We start from the raw sequence: 23797 nt of genomic DNA, 5'->3' as shown, positions 1-23797 counted from the left end.
GGCGTTGCACTTGTCATGCAGAGCTTTGTGATGTCGATTTAAATGGTCAAACTAATGAGTTGTGTTGCCTGGTGTAGTGGCAACAACTGCATGTTGGAGGACGTAAAGTTTAAAAACCTCAGTGCAGCCAAGAACCTCTAAATCAGAGCAGATAATGTATCAGACAGACTTCTCTGGTGGGTGAGTCATGGAAATGGAGAACTCTGTGAGTATTCTTCTGCATCAAGCAGTAAAAAAAAAAATTATGTTTGGGTTAATTAATGTTTTATTGGACCTTACTTTACATTGCACCTCCTGTGGGGTGACGATGCTGAAACGATATATTGTGCAGCTCTGACGGAAACTTGTTCCTGAATGTTTTTTACCCTGAAATTTGTTAACAGGACAATCATTTCACGAGTTACTCAAGTTATAGTGTTTCACATGTGCACACTATACAGTCAGCTCATCCTGCTCTGTGCATCTGTGGCTGCATCGCCATCATTCCCCTGACAAACAGGCACTTCTAGTCATGCAGCAAAGGTTGTGGTCACAGCAAAACGGCCAAAGTGAGGAGTTTGAACCATAAAACGTAGCACTGACACAAACTCACTAAACTATAGAATTAGATCAAAATGGATTACTCAGATTTAGTTTATCCATTAAGAACAAACCACTACAGTGAATGAGCGCTGTCAAAATATGACAGTGAAAAGACAACATTCCTGCTACCATGGCTTGGAGAGGATTAGGCCACTAAAGGAAGATTAGAGACAGTGTAGGCGTCTTAATACGTAACAAAATAAGCTTATCTCTGCCCAGTCATCAGGGCACAGTGGGAATTATTTTCCACTGATACACTCCTGTGTTGTCTTATTGTTCCCTCACACTGAACAAAACACATTCTCTTCTGCTGGTAGTTTGTAAAGGTTTTTGAATATTGTCCAATCTTCAATGGACTAAACCAGACTAGTGAGTCCTGGTTTGCTCGCCTGCTTTGTCATTTTGGATTTTAGCTTTTGTAAATTATGCATCAGGTGTCTGAATTCCCCAATTCAGGTTTGATTTTGTACCACTAGGCAAGATAATAGCTTGTGGTTGAAGTGCTCAGGTGAAGGTGTCAGGAAGTGGGCCAAATTACATGTTCCACAAAGTCGTATAGAAGAGAAGGACAAATAACAGCCTAAGGAAAATAAAAGGTCATCTGGGTGTAGGACACGGCTGCAGCTTTTCCTTAAAAATCTGTGTGCTGGCACCCCGCTTGTCTTTTATATTGGAAAAACACTAATTCTGGCTGCCACACTTTTGTTTGTGTGTGTGTACTTGTGTGTCTGTGTGTGCTTTTCTGGGAACTGATGCACAGTTTGCTCTCCACACTGAACTTTAAATTTGTATGCTGCACAGTATCCTCTGTGATCAACAGCAGTGTTTTCCAATCCGCAGGGGTTCCTCTTAGAGAAATGTCAAAGAACTTTTTCTTTTCAGCCGAAATACTGCACACATTAGTTCCAGGCTGTTTTGCTGAAATGCCAATTAAAACGGCCAACCTCAGAGGCTACATAAGTTTGGAGTGCACTGCTGAACTTTCAAATACGACCGAGGCCACAGCCATCATCTTTGTTAGCAGTTCATTCATCGGCCGTACTGCTGAGTCACCGCTTTGCTGCACTAAATAAATAAATAAACAAGGCAATGAAGGAACTGTGTAAAATATATAAATTATATAAAAAATAATAAACTATTGAGTTAATTATCGAGAATAAACTAATTAGAAAATGTTCTTTTAGTTTATTGCATATTAACCTGCCAGTTGGTTTGAACATTACATCATCATCCGTCAGAAAGAATAGAATAGAATAGAAAAATACTTTATTTATCCCAGTCTGGGAAATTACTGTGGTACAGCAGCAGAAAATACTATTTAAAAAATTACAAATAAAATAGGTGAATAAAATAAAATAATATAAATAAAACAACTGTCTTTGAGCTACCTGTAAACATTTGACCACATCTAAGCTTCAAATGGGGACATTTAATCAAATTCACTTTATTTTACACATCTCGTTTAAAAAGTCGCCACGAAAAAAAAAAAAAAACGTTTGCACCAGAATTTTTAATTAATTAAGTATAACTGAGGAACTAACTCAACTGCAGGCAGTGTTTCCACCGAGCAGAGGAGATGCTGATGACACCTGTTTTATGTTTTATATGTTGATTTCAGGCTTTTTCAAATTTTGGAAAATAAATGTTTAAAGAAATTCAACTTTTGTGTTTTTTCTTTTCATTTATTTTTTGAATTTTTAAATGGTTTATTATTAAAACTGTGTTTCACTGCACAGAGAATATATACATAGTTTCTCATCAGCTATCCAGCAGGTGGTAGAAATACTGGGCACATTATTAGTGAGTGAAGAAATATAACAACACAAATATAAAATAAGTGACGTTAAATACAGCATCATGTAACTCACAGTCCTTATGTATTATAATTTATATTATTATATAGTTACTAAATAGTTTTATTTGTAAAGTCAAGGAATGAATGAATGAATGAAAAATACTTTATTTATCCCAGAAGGGAAATTCAATCTTGTAAAAGCTCACTTTTTCTTTTTTCTTTTTTTTAAATCAATATAACATATATTATATACAACAATAAATGATGAATAAGTTAATTTTTAAATGACGATGTAGTTCACTGATGCAGATGTTTCCTTCAGTCGCTGAGTAACACTGGATGCTTGCTGTGCTGCTTTATGGTATTTTATCAGAATCAAAGTTGACTCTAAATACCACATCTAAGTGACTCATCTGCTCTCAATATATTTAAGCATCTGCAGTACATCCACAACACAAAAGCACTGCTCGGCTTTGATGCATTCGCTGTCATGGCCGTTTTAAAACCTCTTGCTTCTGAGTGTAGAGCCAATCACACCACAAGCAAACAAACGCAGCTTTTCTAGCACATTCCCATGAAATCCAGTAAATCTCTGTTGAAGTTCCAAATGTTTGTTTTTGAAACACGAGAAACTTATTTTTATTTAGGCTCAGATTTTCCTTTTTTCTGAATCTAAGCAGCTTCAGGACAGCATTTGCTTGACACAAATCTGCAATACAGCTAATTGCAGTAAAAAAGGTTAAAGGTACGACATCAAATCTGCTTTACTCTCAATCCAACATTAGGAACAGTTGGAGGGCTGCGGCAGAAGCACCAAAGCTCTTTGTCTACTTCTCAGCCATTTCCTCCAAATCCGGCTAAATCATCTGATTACTTAGATGTCTGTAAATCTAATTAGCCTTATGTCTTCTCTGAAAATCCCACTGCGAAGACACAAAACTGAGATTTTTTTTCCTCTGTCAGACCCCGTGTCTCATCCTCTCACAACAAACACGCCGTCTCTCAAGATTTTGAGCTGAAAGTGTCGTTTTGAATGTGTTCCTCCGCTGCATTCTTCCACTGCATCTTTTTAAATTAGAGAAAATTCACTTTGCCACATCATCTATTTGACAAATAAATCTGAAATGTGCAAAAAAGCCACTCACTCAGAGCTCAGTGTTGTTCCTTCTCTGCTCTTCAGCTGATTCTAACATGATCAGACGCCCACAGAAACACACACACTCATGTACTACAGACTGACATGGTGGTATATGGGGAACAGGAAAAGAAAAAAGAAGTGACACAGGAAGAGAAAGCAGAATGACAGGGGGTGAGTCAAATATACCTCATGGCTCAAGACCAAGTGGAAGCAAGACCGGCCAACCTGTGTTCCTCATACAATACATCCACAGAGAGCCGACAAAACGGCAAACACGCCAGAAACAAGACAGTAAGTCAATCAGTGCAAAGCATCCAGGGCTCCGTCTAACAGCTTCCTCTCTGCATAGCTGTGGTGTTTTACTTCCTTCTGTCTGAGTGTCTGGCTCTGCGATATGCTGAGAGGGGGGTGAGGAAGTGTGATGGAAAACAGCACGAGTCCTTCACTGTTGATCTACTTTATTGCTTTTATCCATACACAACGGTCCACAATGTGATTTTATCTGCAGAAATCTTATACCTCAAGAGGAATTCTGACAAGTCTACATCTGTCCTCTGAACCATGTGAACCCAGGAATGCTTGTGCTTCACTGTCACTCTTTAAAGGCTCATGGCATCGTCACCGCATGTCATGTTATCTTTATAATGCAGTACATTATGGTTGTGATGTTCATTACTTCCACTTTGGTTTTCTGCTGTGCCTTTACCTCAACAAAGAAAACACTGATGACACATATAGACATCACGGTGGACAAGTTCTTAAAGTGACCAAAACACATGCAACACAATACAACAAGTCCTTTTGTAAAATAATTATCTACTCTCCCGCATGTTAAAGTCAGAAGGCAAACTGCTCAGTCTCAGCCTCCCACTGGTGTTACACCACATCCACTGGACCAGTCAGACCTGCTGCAGCGCAACAATAAGTTCACCTTCAGGTAACGTTAAGTGCATTGTGCCTAACAGCAACAGTTTATTCAAGCAGGATAAATATTATTTTAACAGTTCATTCATCTGAATGGGGTAACGATTATCACAGAGCAGACATAAAAGATGTTATGACTGCCTGATAGCATTAATATTTCAGTGTACAAACAGCATGAAACAGCACAATTACAAAGCTCCTGTCTTTCATGTGATATATTAAAATGTCATTGATATGTTTATATCTATTGAATAGACGTAGATACTAACGTGATGACCTCTTAATGAGTGATTCAAACCACAGTGACGAGTGTTGAAATGGACACAGAGCCGACGTTACTGTATTTAAAACTCATGTACAGTCAAACATTGTGTTGCCAACGTTATGTCGCACAGACACGCTACTGGCATCGTCAGAAAGGTCGAGTCGTGTGGTTTCATTTGGCGTGAACGACACCGCGCTACAATAAATACTTAGAGTGCAATTCAACAGAAAACAAAGGATCTGAATGTGGATGCTAAGTGTGCTTGTTGTTAGCATAGCTTCATAGATCACAGCGTCGTTCTCTTCTGTTTATTGTTCTTCAAAGCACAATTTAAATGACCAGTTGTGTTATTAATCTGACTGGAAGTAGCTAAACGCTTAAATGTCAGCTAATCACTTCTGATATACAAACAGCTTCAGTGTATTTTGCTAAGAAACTAACTGAAATAAAATGTTACAACAACAAAATACGACAACCAAAAGGGACTGAAAGGATTTGGACTTGTTCAGCAGTTTTTGTAGCTGGATTCAGACGCTATCAGACTAGAAGGCTTCAGCGCTCTGGTTCCTGTCTGACTGTACGTCTGCTCACAAAATGCTTTCTGCTGTTGGTGTCACTGTTACTGAGAATCATCTAAATGCTGAATGTTGTTATAATCTGTGTTTTGATCACTATATTTACTTAACCTGATCAAAAACTGCAGGGAAAGAAAAAAAGAGGATTCAACAGCAAACCAACACCTTGTTCATGCTGATAAAAGTATTAATATCTGAGTGAATCCCTTCCCAACATGCGGTTTGTGAAATCAGATGTGAATGCGTTCAACACCGACGTCCCAGCTAAAGTAAAACTGCAGTAGCTTCATTTAGAAACGGCACTTGATGTTAGCTGAAGGTTTATAATATTTCTTTGCTCAAACAGGTATTTTAAGCTGCAGTCTCTTAGTTTTGTGTCTTAAGTCGCTTTTCAAAGAGGAGGTTTAGGTGGATTCACTTTGGAATGACTTCAATGAGCGTCGCTAAACCCTCCAACAGACTTGAGTCAGTGTTTAAGATTTCCTTTCCTCTGACGTTAGGTTGTCGCTCAAGCATGACTGCTGGAGGTTCAAGGCACCAGAATAGAAGACAAACCACATCACAACATGATGCTCTTTCATTTCTGTCCTGGATTATCTCAGATTATCTGGTTTTTTCATGTCATGCCGCTGACAGTGACAGCTTGAATACTTTATAATGGGAAGACTGTGGTTCTGAATGAGGCTTTAGCCACCGTTCAGATCCTGATTGCTAACCTTTCAAGATCTTCAAACTGGGTTTTACTTTGTCTCCCTGATGGTAGGTGTCTGATGGATCCTAAGGTTTCATCTGTAGCAGGTCTACAACATCTCCACATCATGGAATCGGTGTGGGATGCATGACGTGACAGAAGACGGGCAGTTTGAATCCACAGAAGAACTGTGGCAAGTGTTCCAACATGCTGAACAACGTACGAAGCACCTTTAAAAACTGTGTGCCGGTATAACGAGGAGGACTGGTGCTGGTTTATATGGTGTTTCCACCAACAGCACACAGATATGAGCAAAAACTATCTGTTCACTCACAGACTAAACAAATTACATTAAATGTCTTGTAGCGATGGTGCCAGTCATCACCTGGAACATATGACACGGTTCAGGAACTTTCAGTTCCCAAAGTTAGAACGTACGGAAGAGAAATAAGCAGCTGAGCAACTCTTTACCAAATGGTTATGGCCAGACAGCCGGGTCAGAGGAAGGGCCTGTGTTGACTGACTAACTTCAGTCTTTTAGCAAAAACAGAATATTTGACTAACCTCAGATGAATGTGAGAGTTGAGGGTAATGGTAAGCAGTCTTTAGTTTTTCTTACCTTTGGCTGAGTTCAGCAAGTCGAGATAGCGGGAAGAGTTATTTGGCAAGTTAAATGTCTCTGTCCCTTTACAGACTCAGGAACAGAAGAAAGACGTTAAAGTCATCTGTTGGATGACGCTGAAAGCACAGACATGAAAATGTGACGACGAGAAGAGAGCCATGATGACTATGAACACACTTTGGCCAGATGTGGGCAGGGATGGAGTTTGCTTATCACTCTATAAAGATTCATGTTGATTAAAGACAATTTAGCTCAACCTATGAGAGAAATGTCCAACACGACCGTAGATAGCTTCAGGTCAGGTTAAGATGTGGTTATGTGGCTTTATACCGAGGATAGGAACGAGTTTCTGTTTGACATGTCTGAAACTTCAAATGAATTTGGATGCAAAGTGTGGACAAAGCCATGGATAATAAAAACACCTTTGACTGCTCAAAGTGAAGTTAAGCTCATCAGCAAATTTATCTGATTTAAGGACTCTTCTTGTCCTATTTTAATTTTTTTTTTTTATGTCCTCAGAAACTTGTTGCCCTGATAAAACTCCATTTACACACAGGCAGGATGTAGAAGAACGGCCAGTCGATGACTTTGTCCAGAAGAAGCTGAAACTTGGACTTCAAGCTCTGAAAGTGAACTTATTTTTATCTAGAAAGAACAGAAATGCTTTCCTATTTATCTATCATTTAAGGTCCAGATCAAGCGTTTCTTTTTTCCTGATCCTTTGTCCATTGGAAGCTGTTGTGCTCTGGGTTGCACTCTGCCCATACCCCTAACAACACTGGAAATACGTCCTAATGCCAAGAACGCATGAAGCCCAAACTAGCATGCCTTTAGTAAAAACACTGTAGTTGTAAGACTGACATTCTCTCTGACAGAGCCTGAATGATATGACACAGAAAAGGCCTCCTGCTTCTGTTGTGTAGAACAGCTGTAGCACTGCTGCATCTGAATATAAATATTATTGTGATGATTGGACGAATCCTTTCCAAACCCTCCTGTGACATTAATGACACACTTTCACTGTCGCCTTTTTTTATATTGAGAATCCACAAATAATAAATCCAGATCTGATTTTGTTTCGCTAGAAGATAAAATGTCTAGCAAGGAAAAAAAAAAAAGCAGGATACTGAAAAACTGAAAAACTTCTTCAGTGAAAATAGAGGCAACCTCACAGATGTTAATCTTTTCCAGCAAAATACTGTTGTCTTTATTCTGCAGTGTTTTATATTGTGGCAGACAGTGTTTTTTGTAATAACCATGGAGAGACAATGGTCAGCGTGACGGCCAATCCACACAGAAACTGACTCTCGCAGCGTTTTTGACATCCATCACTCGGCACCTCTGAGCAGATACAGTAGGTTTCTATTTTAGTCAATGTCCACACAGGCTCAGAGAACCGTGTGGTAGCCTGAGACCTCCTACGGCTTTTCATGCAGCAAGTCTCATTTTGTTTTTTTGTTTAGGAAAGCGTGATCACTCGTTTTCTGCTGCTTATATCTTCTCAACTTATTGACAGTATCTATGTTGATTAATCAAGGCTCCCAGTGTATAAACTGGAACAAATCAAGGTCACATTCAAGCACCAACAAACTTCTCTGCATCTGAAAAACTCCTACCATGTTGTAGCTTAATGTTTTTGTCACAAGAAATTATCCGGTGACCATGTAGGCAGCAGCGTTTTCTGTGTCTTACAGGAGCTACAAAGCAGAACCAAAGCGGATCAACTCCTGAAGCAGCTGTGGAGCAGCAATGTGAAGCAGAAAATTGAACATCGCTGCAGGAAGAGGCAACGTTTGGATGTATTTTCAAACTTCAATTTCATTTACATAAAAGTAAGGGTGTTCAGGTGCAACTCAGGCACCCCGACAAAAAATAAATATCACTTTGTTAATGAATTATAACTAATTTTTAATAATAATAATAATAATAATAATAATAACTGCTCCATGTGACACTGTAGTCGTGCAAAACCCGGTGCTGATTTTACATTTTTCAAGTAACATTCACTAAACAGACGTCAGAATGCAGGTAGTAGATTTTTTTCTTGTACAAGAAAATGTGTGACTGGACAATATGATGGTTTTGTTTGCAAATAGTTTGGCCAAAACTTCCAAAAACAAACTCGGGGTAATTCACAGCTCAACTACATTATATATCTATTTATATAGCTCCAGGGTAACTGATGAGAAAGGTGTGACTGAGTGAAAGTTATGAGGTAAAGATAACACTCACAGTATTGTTTTCATAGAATAACTTTTCAGGCTATTGGTCGACTTATTAGCAGCAAGAAGACGGACATCAAAACTATTTCTTGTGCTTTACGCTAGCTATTGACATTCAGTCCATATTCCAAGGGGATGTTAATATTACAAGTACATAAATATAGCGGTAAGGTCAATGAAGTCATCTAGCAGTCTTGTTTCTTTTCTTTATTTTGTAGTTCTACAATCTGCAGCTGGTTTTGAAATCTACGCTGGTTTGTATTTTGAATGCTTGTGGAAGGTAGGGACACATTTGTCTTGTCTTAAGAGGAGCACTGTATCATAAAAACAACAGAAATCCACAGTCATAATCAGAAATAAATCACTTTTCATGTTGGCAATGTCACTGAAACAAACACAAAACAGGCTGTATCACTACAACCACTGCAGCTGCATGAGCTCCAACACTGGATGACTGTCTGCCTACAAATTACACCTGAATTGTAATGATTTGTCACCTTTTCCTAAACTATCTTTTTTTCTACCCACTTTATTTAAAAAAAAAACAAAAAAAAAAAACAACTTGTATTTGGCAGCACCTCTTGTTGAGCCATTTCCCCGTCTGAAGGACTCCCATGTCAGTATAATTTTCTTATTCCTGCATTTGAAAAGCAGCTAATGCTAAAAGAAACAAAGGGATCTGCTGCCTCGTAACACTGATAGGATCCCAACATATTCTGAATTGTTAGCAGGCACGGCACAAGCCAAGGTGGAGACATCGTCCAGCTACTAGCTTCCTGAAGGCGGAAACGTCAGCAAGAGAATCTGCCGTGAAAACTGCACAAGCTGTGAGGAAGATGATCCTCAACAAGCCACGAGCAACGTCTCGGTCATAGCAGCTAAAAGTTTAGATCCTGCTGCTACTGAAAACAGAAGTTCAGTATTTTGGAAAACATCCTTGTTTTCTTAACTTCATAGAAAGACATGATAAGAAAACAACTGAAAAATCTATTAGTTAAACACTCCTGAATAAATTGCTAAAACTGTTTTCATGATTTGTTCGTTTATTCAAAAAATAATAATGTTGAAATTATCTGATTCCACCTATTTAAATTTTTAAAAAACAATCAAATAAATAATCAGTATTTTATGTATTATAGTCATACTAAAATATTTTCTGGTTTGTGCGACAGTAAACTGAACATCTTTCAGTTGGGCCTTGGGAATAATCTTTCAAAGTTTTCAGCCTTTTCTGATGTTTAACAGACCAAACAACTAATTGATTAATCTTGAAAACGATCCACAGATTAGTCATTAATGTAAACAATCGTTAGTCGCTGCCCTAATAAGTACAAAGCTTGAGTCACAACATGTTAGTGGAGCTTAACAAGACCGACAGCAGAGGGAAATGGCCTCGATCTGTCCAAACAAACTGTTTGTGGCTTTTCATGCTGAATAATATACAACTTGTTCCTCAGCGGGCTTTTGAGGTGTTGGTGGTGCATTTTTAAGTTTGACTCGACACAAACATGGCATTGACGTGAACCTCGTCCTTTAACAGTGACAGACTTAATTTATACGGACTGCAAATAGAAAAACTTTTGTGTTCAAAGCACTCGAGATGTTGCAAAACCTACTGATTAAATCGAAGTTGATTAAATGCTGACAATCTGTTAACTGTTGATCTCATGGTTGAGCCTTCCAGAACAAAACGAATGCACGGCTGTTATGTCAGCGTGTCGCCTCCATGTTTACTCCCCTTTTAAGTAAATGAACATGTTGCTTGGAATAGTCACAAAACATGTGATCAGAACATCCCTACAAACTACATTGTAAAAATCATTTTTAGGAACTTATGGTATTGGCTAATCTGTGCAACGAAAGCTTGTTTAAAATGCTGGAGATCAGATGAAAAAATTACAGTTCTTCTTTAGAACGGCAGCTTTTCGTCTGAAGAGGGGAAATTGCAGAATGGCGTAAAAACAACACAATGCATGCACAAAGTATTCAGACCCTTCACTTTTTTTCACATTTATGTGTCAGTTTTGCACTAAAATTGTTTGTATTCGTTTATTACCCCCAACACTCTGCACTCAGCACCCAGTAATGATGAAGCACAAACAGACTGTTGGAAACTTTCGCAAATTTATTAAAAAGGAAATATCACGTGGGGTGTACAATAATGCTGGATCATGCAAGACAAGTGTGTTGTATGTCCTTGCTGTGCATTATTGAAAACCTTTTCTTCTGCTTTTAACAGGTCGGGACCAACATATATAAATAGCTGAGGGAGACTAAGATCACTAAACTCTTCACCTTTGTCCTTGGCCTCGGAGACCTCAGTCAGTGTTATCAAGCCTTTGTTGTTGTTGGCAGACAGACGCCCTCCCTGCCGCTGTGGACAGATGCTTTATACTTTACTATGTCCTGGACGTTCATTTCCCAAAGCGGTGCACACCAGTGAGGGAGTTTCTGCAGACGGTTGTCTACAATCTCCCACCAACAGAATCCATTTCAACAAGACTGTGTAGTTGTTTGTCATGCAAAGCTGCATTAGAGCCATGACACAGCTCCCCAAAAGTTAACATGAGTTTGCCAAAATTTGTCACATCTATGTTAATCATTTTAGCTGCTTAGGGGCAGCACAGCATGCAGTGAACATTTACATATTATCACCCTATAAAGGAAAGAGAAAGAGTAGCCTGTTTGTCCCCCAGCCGACACAGAGCATCCATCCATCATCTGCACCCGTCTTATCCTGGAGAGGATCGCTGAAGCCTATTCCGGCTGACATAGAGCGAGAGGCGAGGTGCACCCTGAACAGGTCGCCAGTTCATCGGAGGGCAAAAAAGAGCAACAATAACATTAATTTTTAATCGTATTTATGCTTGTATGTATGTATAGTATCCACCAACCCATGAGGACAAACATCTGGCAATTCAGCTGCTCTTTGTTCACCGTCTTTACCAGCTGGTTGCCAACTTATATTTGACTAAGCTGGCAACGAATTCTTATACTCGTGCCGTTGAGCGATGTGTTTGCTCCACGTAAAGCCAATTTATGTTGAGCTTGTTGTAAAGTTAATTTTGTTTTAATGTAAACTATCAGTGTAATTATTTGAAAGACTTCTGAACAGAAATGAATTGAGGTGGTTTATGTGCTTATTTTTGGAGAATCTAAATATATGTAAATGGTTTCTCTCTTTTGCTGATATATAGAAAAAATAATGGAAAGAAAACATTTTTAAGTTCAGAATAGCAAAGTTAGAATGACCATACCAGCAGTCCTGCATGGCTAAATCAGTTCACTACAAGTCACATATTCTAACATTACTGCAAACTATTTCCAAAGCATGCTGTGGTGGTTTGGATTTTTAGTGCTTCTTGGCCTTCCAAGACACTAGTCTGCACTTGTTTCACTGTTCAGTTTGAGAAGGGTTGTAGAACAAAACAGGTAAATAAGTAGGCTGAGAATCTGTCTGCAGCAGGTCTCACATTTCTGCAAGTTCAATACCACCCTTTAGCGTACAGAGATAAATGTGCTAATGAACGCTGAGAAGTCCTAAACAGAAATTTCACAATCTTAGGTTAAAAAAGCATAAATACTGGCACGTAGACACGAGTTCTGCAGAAGTGTTATTTAAAATATGACAACGTATTCTTTGGAAAACAATCAGCGACACCACCGTCTTGAGTGGGAACTTTTCTGAATGAGTTCATATGAAAGCAGACTAAGTTCCTGTCATGGCTCAGCATGAAACTTCATTTTGGCCGTGGAAATAATAGTTTGAATCATGTTTAAAATCTAATGGTTTAAGGGCATCTAATGGTCTTTATCTCCATCTACAGCAAGCAGAGTTAAGACTGTAGAGTCAGACTAGTGGTGTAAACTCAGCGTGTGCAGATTATAGGTTTGATTGCACAGAAAGCCTTTGGCCTCAATAGCAACCACCACACCTTGGAAACACCATTCAACATCTGGATAACACCTTTCTCTCTGTGGATCATGGTGCTTTGGGTACAGATGTAATTAGCAAACACTAAAAACCTGGTCAGGACTGAGGGTACTGTGCATGCAGGCGAATGCAGAGCGATCCTAGAAGTCAGCAGAGGCTGTATGCAGAGCACATACAGGGAGGAAGAGCACGAGCGGCCGAGGCACCGAGCCAAAGCAAAGCTGGAGTGGCTTTGAGTCTGAGTGTCCTTACATGACCCAGCCAAAGTTTGAACTTAAATTCCACCAAAACAAACCTGACAGAGACCCGACTATTGCAGTGAACCAATGATCCCCTATGAGCCTGAACTCTGCAAGGAAAAATCTGCTCGAGTCTAAACATACAGTCCTTGTAAAAGCAAAGTCCAGAACACTTTAAGCTTTAAATCTGCTGCACTGTACTTCCACCTTCTTTCAGATTTCAGGCTATCATGTATTGACTGATGGCACAGAAACATTGCCCTTACAATTAAACGTAACTAAAATTCGATTATTTTCCAGTTCAGTAGAAAAATTGAAGGGTCGCAAAAACCTGCAGGAAGCTCACTCATTTTTGGTATTCGGTGACTGGCTCAAGAGATCAGCAGCAGCCTGTCCTGTTTGCTGCAAGGGCACAGACTTTTGAGTTTTCTGTAATGGTAAGGCAGGACGACTGCATGATTCTATAATAGATAAAAGTCCTTCTGTCAGACTTCTGACATCTGAAGCTTCAGTGTCAAAAAGTTAAAGGTACTGCTCTGATCCTTTATTTGGTAGGAACTCCTGTTATTGTAGACATAATGATGGCAACTAACATTTTTAAATTATTGGTTAATATGACTTTTATCTTCTCAATTTTAGCATTTGATCTATGCTATATTTTACAGCGTCTGAAAGCCTGAGTGATGTCTTCAGTTAAAAATTGTCCTGTCTTGTATTAAAAAGAAAAGCCACATGTCAAGTAGAAACATCAACATATTGGGCATTTTTGCTTGAAAATAAAAGCAGTTGCAGATTAATTTTCTGTAAGCTGCCTAATGGAAAAGTCAGTCCATCAATTCACTACTTGTTGCAGCTCAAGTACAGTCGACTGTACATCCAACACCACTTCTAAGGAAAGTCCTTGCAGAATGATTTCTAATTGTAAACTACTGAATGGAAAGACTTCTGCTCTAGTTGGAATATTAATTGCGGTACACTTTTTCTTTGTGCGCTCCAGTTGACTTGGACACGGTCACTCTAAGATGAGGGTCAGGGGAAATTGAAAAAAAGCCTCCTGCTGACTTACTGCAACCAGATGAAAGATGTGTTTGTTGAGTTTTTTAAAGCCTTGTAGCACAAAATGACCACATCATTGATGTTAGTAAGCAGTTTTGGAAAAGTTTTTGGAACGTTTCAAAAACGTGAAGAGTAGAAAACCTAGAAAGCAAGATTCTTGGGAACTTAAACACAGTGTACATGTTTTAGATTACTGACTTTAGCTGTGACTAACAACAAAAACTACTGCCGCATAGAAAGGGAAGGGTCGAGGAGAGGAGGGGTGTTCAGATGACTCTAATCTGCATCACTGATAGATGCTACTAAATCCTAAAGGTCCTTTAACTGTATTCACATCCCAGTTGCATGTGTATCATCTCAGTGATGCACACATAACTGAATGTTTATGACAACGCCATCAAAAGTTGAAACATTAACTTATAAAAACAAAATTTATGGCAGCGCTGTTGAGCTGCAACAGAATGATTTGTTTTATCCAATGAAACGGCTGCTCAAGTGCATGTTTAACTTAGTAGGTAATTTTACTGAATATTCAATCATTAAACCTGAGCAATAAATTGATGGTGATACGTACCGGCGATAGACAATCTGGCGACAGTAATAAGAAAACTGTCAGACGTCGGTGCATTAGATGCAAATAATAATGAACGCAAAATGTGGTTGCATGAACAAAACCTAAGTGGGCTCTCTCATTGGCTGATAAGCAACCTGTAATATGCTAATATGATAACAGATCCCATTCACTCTCCTGCTGTACAGGTCTCCTGCGGCGTGCTAGCCTGCGGCCAGCTGGACCTCTCATCACCACAATCCTCGAGGCAACGGCTGCAGTAAATACCTTTTGGACTGTTGATCGGTGTAAAGACGCAAACTGAAGACATCACCACGATTTAGGATTATCTGGCTCTGCAGGAGAGGAGAGAGGACGCATTCAGGGTGCATTTGATCTTGTGATTTCATCACAATTCTGGAAAGGTCAAATTGTACTGCAACAATTTAAAAGCACAATCACAAACTAGTGAAATTCCTAATGTTTCAAACAAGCCAGGAAAACAAGGTTTCGATAAGAAATTAGTCAGAAAACCTTCAAGCCACTGCCAATTTTAACACTATTTTCTTGCACAGCTTAGTCCATGCAATGTTGAGTTGCTTGTTTTTTGACCACAATCCTACAGGTATGTGCTGTATTGGGCTTTTTATGATGGTTGGGCTTTATTTTGTTTGGTTAATGAGCTCACTCAGCCAAAGACCCATTATTTCTGAGTACATATGGGCAAAACTAGTACTAACCAACCCCATGAGAAGTTTGTAGTGGAAAATGAGGGACAGAATACATGTTATGCACAGTATGCATCAAGGTTTGGGGGAAAACTTTACCTTCACTAAGTTCCACGCTTTAAAAGAAAATGTAACATGTGACTTATGTTGGAAAGCAAAAGTGAAGTGCAGTCTGTTCCTACGATGGAATTTAACTGAATCTTGTGACACATTTTCCTCTTTAATTGCTGAGAAGATTAAAACACAAGGAAAGTTGTTTTCATGATCGCCACACTCCTGTCTGTAGGCCAGTTGTTTCAGACAGCTGCAGAGTACAGTATGTACGGCCAGCCAGACATCACACCAGCCGTCACAGTTGGTCAGAACTTCTACCTCCTCGTCACTATCACAGTTTTCCAGACTGTAGTAGCCGTAAATACTTTCTTGTTGACATCAGTGCTTCCCCCACCGTCGCCTAGGAACCAACCCCCCCGGGACCAGCCAAGAACTCATATGTTTAATCCTTCATATTATATATTTTGGTTTTGCCTTAATAAGGTTGTGACAGTGAAGAGAGACAGGAAATATGGGGGAGTGGGTTGCAGTTCGGGTCGAGCCAGCTGCAGATTGAACCAGCGCCTCACTGCTATGAGCACTGAATAGTAATAATTTACACCAGTGTTTAATGCAGACGAACTACTGGACTACTAGGTTGGTCCTATATATTTTTTAAAATATGTCATTTACCTAACATATGAGCACTCATTCCATTTTAGCTTCGTGTGAGAGTCTTGCCTGCTAGTTTCTCTCCTGTCTGACTGTGTGTGTTTCACTGACTTCACTCGTCCCCATAAACACGAGCACTGACAGGTGAAGTGCAGGTAAGGCTACTGGGGTTGACCACAATTTGTCACTTTAACAGTTTCCCAACAATTGTTAATCCGTCTAAAACCAAAGACGGACAGAAGTCAATGCAAACGTCTAAAAGTCGTACAAAAAGCGCCCAACCTGAATCAGCGCTGAGGATGCTACGAGCTGTGCTGCTGATAGCAGACAGGAAGCTGCTCCTGTCCAGGCCACTAACACCTCTCCTGCTGATAGCGCTACAGCTGCCTCCCCCAATAATCACAGGAGGACAGGCGTTGAGCCTGGCTGGTTTACATACAAACAGTGTCAGGTGCCAAAAAAGAAAAAGTTCAAATTAATTCACCTTTATACAATCCTGAAGCAGTTAAGACTGTGATGAAACTCAAGGCAACAGCTTCAGAAAACAGAATGTAATAAAACCTTGTATGATAACTAGGGATGTTAATAATTGTTAATTGATTAATTGCTGTTAATAATTTAACCAATTAAAAATACATTAACTGATAAGTCAGAAGACAAGACATGCATCTCAAAAAAAGGTACAGATCTGGTGTAGTTCCAGGCTGAGATGGAGTTACAGGCGTGTTTGCTGACTGACTGCAAGGGTCACATAAAACAAACGCACCTTCCTGCTGTCTAACTGCTCACTGTGGCAGTCATGCTGATGAACTCTGCAGCATCGAGATGTGAAAAAGTTGCCTGACAGGCGACCTGAGGCCAATGCTAACGGTAAGCCATAATGTTCAAACATTGCAACAGGCTGGGAGTTTAGTGTCCATTAGCAGAGATGTTGCTAATATTCAGGCGCAGGAGGACTCTGATTACATGCTTCCAACAACATTCAAACTAAAGTAATGAAGTGTATCAACAACACGCTGCTCTCAGTATAAACATATGTTGGAGGTGGCAGTAAATAGTGACAGATTTCCTGGACTGATAAATTTACAGCGACAGTATTTGTGGACATCTGTTTGAGCTGAGCAGCTGTTTCCAGCAGCTGGACTAACGTTAACATCAGTGAACAAGTCACTCCATCATGTAGGATATGGAGAGACTAGGATTGTGAAGAGATTAATAATGTAACAGGTTATGCACTGTGGAAAAATGCAGCTTGTTTGTTGTGTTTAATACTTTGGATTTTGTTTGACAATTTTAAATGAAGTCACTATATCTTGCTATTTAATTTATAGTAAAAATAACCTGTTTTTTTTAATTATTTAATTCTAATGTAACCAAGCCAATTTTGCAGCAAAAATGAATTATCGGTTGTTAAAAACAGTTTCATCATCAAATGAAAACATTTCCACTGTATTTTTTTCATCTCAACAATGAATTGATTACTGATTACTGTTTATGTAGCCGACTGTCAGCAAAGGAAACGGTTTCAATCTGGATCCCTAATGATAACTGAAAAATGTTCATTACCAACTGGCACAAACAAACAGACAAAAAGAGAAGCCAACAGGGAAAAGTGCAGCAGCAGCAGCAGCAGCAGCAGCAGGTGGGATATGTGGGAACTCCTTCAAGACTGTTGGAAAAGCTCCAGGTGTCGACCTCATGAAGCTGGACGGCTGAATGAGTGTGCAAAGCTGTTATCAAAGCAAAACGAGGCTACCATGAAGAATCCAAATCGTTAAGCACTGAGTATTTGGGTTTACCAAATATTTGTTTCCGACAAAAATCCATGTGTTTTTTTCACAGTTGGGACGTCTCTAGTTTTGTTCTACACTGTAAAAAATAGTCAAAATAAGGATAAATCCTTGAATGAATAAGTGTGTCTGCTGATGTATTTGTAGCTCAAAATGTTCAAATGAGTATCAGGCAGAGAAACTAGTTAGGGATGATTAAGAGATTAAAGATATCTGGTATCTGATTAACTCACGTCCCCGTGATTCTTTTAGAACCCCATAAACTAAAGGAGACGTTTGCAGCACCCCAGATCCCTCACTATTTACCACACAGTGCACTACAGCTACTGCCAGCAATTTCTGATATTATTTGAGCATTCAACTTCTGACAGAGTGAATTTATTCATTATAGTATCCTCAAAAATTCTCCAGTGGACCACTGGAAAGAACAAAGGTAGTGTGTATGTCATTGTCCTGACAATCACACACTGCAGCTCACCACAAAGAGGTTGCACCACACAGGTTTGTGTTGTAATCTTATGATGGGTATACAGTAGCTCCACATTGTAAAAGTGAAGCTACAACGAGGCTAACAAGTTTAATCCAGCAAACAGCTAACAGGCACCAAGCATGATGTCCAGGCATTCTTGGACAGCACAGCTGCAGCACTAAAAGCTACCACGTAGATTTTTTTCCGTAAAAGAAAAAACAATTGCAGCTATTTATTGCACTAGTCAAACTTCTCGTAACTTGGGAGGAAGGTCATCAAGCATCAAGTTAAAATTAACAGGGCAAACACTTCCTTATCAGAATGAGGTGTAAACACACAAGTACTGTCATAAAATGATCAAACCTGTGACAAGCTATCAGGTGAATGTGGGTTCACAGGTATGAGGTTTCAGTTGTGTTTTGAAGATAAGACGTGTAAATCATACAGCCTCAGGGCACAAAGCCAAGCTCAAAGTTTAGCCTTTAATGTAGACAAAAAGCAGAGTTTGTTTTTCAGGTAAAGAACCTACAAGGAGCCTGCATTTTAAATACAGTCGAATACATTTGAGTTGTACTGAGTTGTAGACATGGAGGACAGACGTGTGTGTGGTTCATACATGTCTGGGTTCTAAGTAGTAGCAGGTACACACACAAAAACGTATTGTTTAGACCTGAAGAAAGGTTGTTACGGAGCGACTTTAATCTTTTACATCCATCCAGCTTATCTATTTACCAACGGTGCTTACCTTGGCATGGTTTATATACTAATTAATAACTATAGCATGTTACTGCTACAAGCTAGCATCACATCAACATGTGAAATCCAGCTGCTGTATCGTCCAAATGGTCAGTGGTCCAATGTGTTGATCAATACTAGCTTTAAAACAGATACATCACATCAGCATATTAACTGCTCAATAAGAATCCTTTAAAATTATGTTTAGTTCCCTTGAAACATCAGCATCTTTGCTCCATTTTCTTAACCCTAAGCATGGCCTGCAGGTCTTCTTGTGGGTCTCCACTAGACCCCATCCACCTCCAGCAATAAGGTAAGGCATCCTGGATGTAGCCTTTGACGCACAATGCAGGTCAAAACGTGACATGAGACATCATGCACATGCTTTCTTTTGCAGCACTTCCGTACTTTCTAGCCAGATTTCATAAAAATTCAAGTGGAAAAGTGGCAATAATGGTGGCTTTGCTGAGCACTAAGCCTAAACGTGGGGGGAAGCATCCAGCCTGGCTCTGGAAGTGTAGTCTCACAATGTAACTGGTCCTAAACCCAGAATTTGCCATATACTGTCATTTTCACATTGTACATTGGATATACAAGCTGCACGGCTCGGCTACCTGGCTGATCATGCCAGTAGCATATGCTAAGCTAAACTTGCTATTCCCAGACTCTAGCTCACCCTGTGATGGACTGGTTACCTGTCCAGGGTGTCTCCTGCCTTTGCGCTAAGTCAGCTGGGATAGACTCCAGCCCCCCTATGACCCTAGTGAGGATTAAACGGTGTATAGATAATGGATGGATGGATGGACTCTAGCTCCATAATTGCAAATCAGATGCACAGACGGTAACAATTTTATATTAAGCTGCCCAGAAGCCAGCAAATAGGTGTCGTTCCAAATCTCTCTGAAACTTCAATAATACGATCAGTTTGAAAAAAATGAGCATCAGTCACTTTATAGCCAAGGATTAAAAAAAGAAAGAAAACTTGCAACTTCACATAATCTTTCATACCCTGGTAGACAACCATGTCCTCCAGTTTGTCATTTCACAGCTTTATCTCCAGGTAAAACTCTGATCCCATCATCAGGCTATTAGTCCACCAGTTGTAATCCTGCGTTCAGACTCAACCTGCTGTCAATCTGGTGTGAACATTTGGATCTCCTTACCCTGACACTGGAGCCTCTACAGCCAACGTGATTTAATTTCACCAACAACAGCTCAACCTAACACCTGCAAAATGCATGAGAAGCTGATTGCAGCCATTCAGGGCTTTTATCTGAGTGACTGCAGGAGTAAATCCAAACCAACATGTCTCTCCTTCCAAAGAGACCCGTTGCTGGAAGGGAGGGTCAACATTAACTCGTGACCATTACTGAATATTGCAAAGTGCAAGATAAATTAATGTAATTGCTGTAATTTCTTTCAGGGGGAAGTTTAGAAGATAAATTATGCATGATTGCAATTATATAATCATGAATGTCATTGTATTATGAAAGTCCAAGTCACGACTAACTACTTTCACATGTGGCATGGAAGTGGTTATGGTTCATTCATAAGCCGCAGCAGGCTGATGAAATATGTGGGAGCATTTAGGAAAAAAACAACTGCATAAATTTTGACTAGCCTTCATATGGAGCCTCCAACTTAACACTAAATTATACAGTACAAATTAGGAAATAAAAAGCTTTATATGTTGCCTTTCGCTTCCAATTATTGGAAATAATTACAAGCAAAATTATGGCACTCATATTTATCGTTAACTAGCTCATTTTATTATTATGACGGTCTGGCACCTTGTTTTTTAAAAGATTTTTTGGGCACTTTTAAGGCTTTGACAGCTGCACTGAAGAGAGACAGGACGTGGTGGACAGAGACCAGGGGAATGGCATGCAGCAAATGGTCCGGTCTGCCAGGAATCGAACTGAGGACTCGCTGCTCAGGGCATATGTGCCCTAACCAAGGTCTGGCACACATTGAATCATTTATCTATTCCCTCGTCTCGCATAGCCAGACCTACCTCCACAGCCCTCTGTCATCATTGGAGAAAGGTCTGGTTGCATCCAATATCATTCTTCTATAGAGGGAAAATATTCTCTGGTTTGTTTGTATTTCTTTAAAGCATCACAGTCATACCGAGCGGTGCCAAGTCCAGGATGCAGCCCCTGCAAAATAGTGTTGGGGGGGGGGATTGCTTTGATGGAACATTTGCAGGTGGGGAGGTGAGCATGGTCATTAAATTGGTTAATTCCTCAAAGAAGACAACAAAAAAAACATTAAAAGGACTCAAATCAGTTCCAACTGATGATGCCTGTGCAAGAAAAGAGATCACATTAAACATCAGAGGCCTGTTTTGGTCCCACAACTGTAAGAAAATCTGTGGATGAAGAGACGAGTGTGTTTCCAGTGTGGGCTGTTAGATCACAGGTTGTTGTTGTTGTTGTTTCCTGTAGCAAAGGAAATTTTGAAAACAGTAACACGCAGATAGCGCGAGGGGTGCAGGAAGCAGTGTGGAATATGAATATCACTGATATCCTCAGTCTGCATCCCGTGAGTCAAACTATCTGTTATCTTTGTCTTCTAGGAACGTTTTGTCTTGTCAATAAATTATCAATATTGAATAAATGAGCAAATATAAAATAACTGGAATGTAATAAAATATATTATTAAAACAAATATTTGCAAAGCTAATATTTATTAATATTGTTGTGTCACCAGTAATTTCAAAACCGTTTTAAAATAGTTCAACTTTTGTTATTTCGTATTTTTATTTTTAAAATTTCATTTTATTTAAAAGTCTCTTTATATTCCAAGAGTTTATGTTTTGGTACATTTTAGAACTGCAGAAAAAAACAAAAGAAATGTAGAAATTAGGGCTGCATGATGCTGGATTTTTGACAGGAGCCAACATGTTCTAGCTGATGGCCAGCACCAATATATGAACTTGTTTTTTCCACCTAACATCTCATCTCTCATCATAATTGTATTCCTACCCTACACTACCAGATGGTTATGGCATTTAACTTGTCCAGTGGGGCAAATAAATTTCTCTTACACGTGTTCCAGAAAAGGGGACAAGCTTAAATGCTGAGTCGTGACCTTGCAGGCTGGACAGACCCTGTGTGGTTTCCATCAGGGGCTAATTATCACATCCAATATTCAGTATTTTAGCACATGTCATCCTCCTGCACTCTTCCCTACATTTCCTGTCTCCCCGTCTCTCTTTACTGCATCTAAATAAAGGCATATAATCTTTAAAAAACACAAGCATTCCTTTGGCTCTGCTGCAGCCGCCTCTCTACATGCATTCACTGTGTGAGCTAAAGCCCTGCCCACAGCGGTACTGATTGGTTACACGCCGCAAGTACCAATAATTTCTCTTATTTGTCATATACATTTTTACTATTAACTCACATTTAAGGACAAAGATACTTTTGAATTTATATGAATTATATATATATAAGTTTTCTTTTAACCACTGAAGCCCTAACGTCCACACTTAGCCATTCAAATTCAAATTTTAAAAAAAGCAGAAGGCCAAAGATACAGTTGAATATATACAGAGGTTTATCTAAACAACGTTACAGGGCGCTGCGCCCTCATACTCCCGGCTTGCGCCCTCTTACCAAAATGCTGATTGAACCCTGTGTTCACACCAGACGTGCGAATGATTTACATGTAAAGTCAATGTGAAAACGCGATTAGACCCAAGAAAACATCCCGCGGCGCAACTCGCACAATTAGCGCGGCGCAATTGACGCGAATTGAGCGAGTTATTCGCGTGAATGTCCGCTAAACGCGCGTTACGCACGTATCACGTAATGCGATACCGATCCTCTCCAACAGGTAGTCAAACTGGGTCCGGATCAGCCGAAAACAGCGCTGGAAGCAGCTATTTTTTTCTAGAAAAACCATTGATATATATATATATACACATTAGTTTTCTTTACACTGAGCTAACATCCACACTTGGCCATTCAAATTCAAAAAAGCAGTTTTAAAAAGTAAAATGAAATTCTTCTTCAGTAAAAATGGAGCCTTTCCATAACACCCTCCTGATTGTGCAAATCTGGAAATGTAATAACACTGCAACTGTTCTCTTTATTGTCTATTTTGACAGCTTGTGCACCATAACACATCTGCCTTCCATGCACAAGCAGCATACGTACGTACAGCATGTGTTTTCCACTCAGTGTGGCTCTATGAGCTTTAACTCAAAACTTCCTCTCTAAAGTGTTCGCTGCTAGACGCACCTCTTCATGACTGCTTTCTGTGGCTGTATGTACTCTGCACTTACCCAGTGGAAGGAGATTTGTCCATTTTACAGAGTTAATGTGTACAGAGGTATTACAATAACAGCACGCTGTTTTTTGGTTTTTGCCTAAAAACAGTTTAAAGGGCAACTGGTAGCCAAGTAGCTGATCCAGTCTGACTCACTGCCAGCTGGACCTCTGCTGTCATTCCTCTAACACGCCACAAAGGTGGGCCTGAAACACTTGAGCTGCCCTTCAGCTGCACATTTTACTGCTAGTATCACAAACTTTATCACATCTTAACATTGACGTGACGTCTATTTATATTCATCTATTTATAGAGATGTCCCAAGCTTCACAACTCCTATTTACTGGACTATTCAATCTAGTATTTCAATCCGTCTGTGTGTAGGGCCCAAACCATTTGAGTGGAGGCCTTAATATCTAGTGGAACTTACAGTGAAAGTGGAAAGATTAATTGATTTAAAGATTCATCGTCCTTGATTTAATAGGAAATTGTGCATGAAAAA

General features: G+C 39.6%; 1 protein-coding gene across 5 annotated transcripts in view; it reads right to left on the bottom strand.

The window, feature by feature from the left end:
* Positions 1–23797, bottom strand: part of LOC103362261 (thyroid hormone receptor beta) — a 143361-nt gene that overhangs the window by 115425 nt on the left and 4139 nt on the right. Inside the window, exon 2 of one of the 5 annotated variants that reach the window (XM_008288565.1) lies at positions 14882–14949. The exons of 2 other annotated variants lie outside the window; for them this stretch is intronic. The gene's annotated coding sequence lies outside the window, so the exon portion shown is untranslated. Of the gene's footprint in view, positions 1–3522; positions 3677–3701; positions 3782–14881; positions 14950–23797 lie in introns of those variants that run through there. 2 more of the 5 variants (XM_008288566.1, XM_008288567.1) reach the window with 2 other exon arrangements.

This window comes from Stegastes partitus, unplaced genomic scaffold, assembly GCF_000690725.1.
Source record: "Stegastes partitus isolate 25-593 unplaced genomic scaffold, Stegastes_partitus-1.0.2 Scaffold565, whole genome shotgun sequence".
Taxonomy (NCBI): Eukaryota; Metazoa; Chordata; class Actinopteri; family Pomacentridae; genus Stegastes; species Stegastes partitus.
Note: the sequence above shows the minus strand (reverse complement) of the source record. Positions and strands in the feature narration are given on the sequence as shown.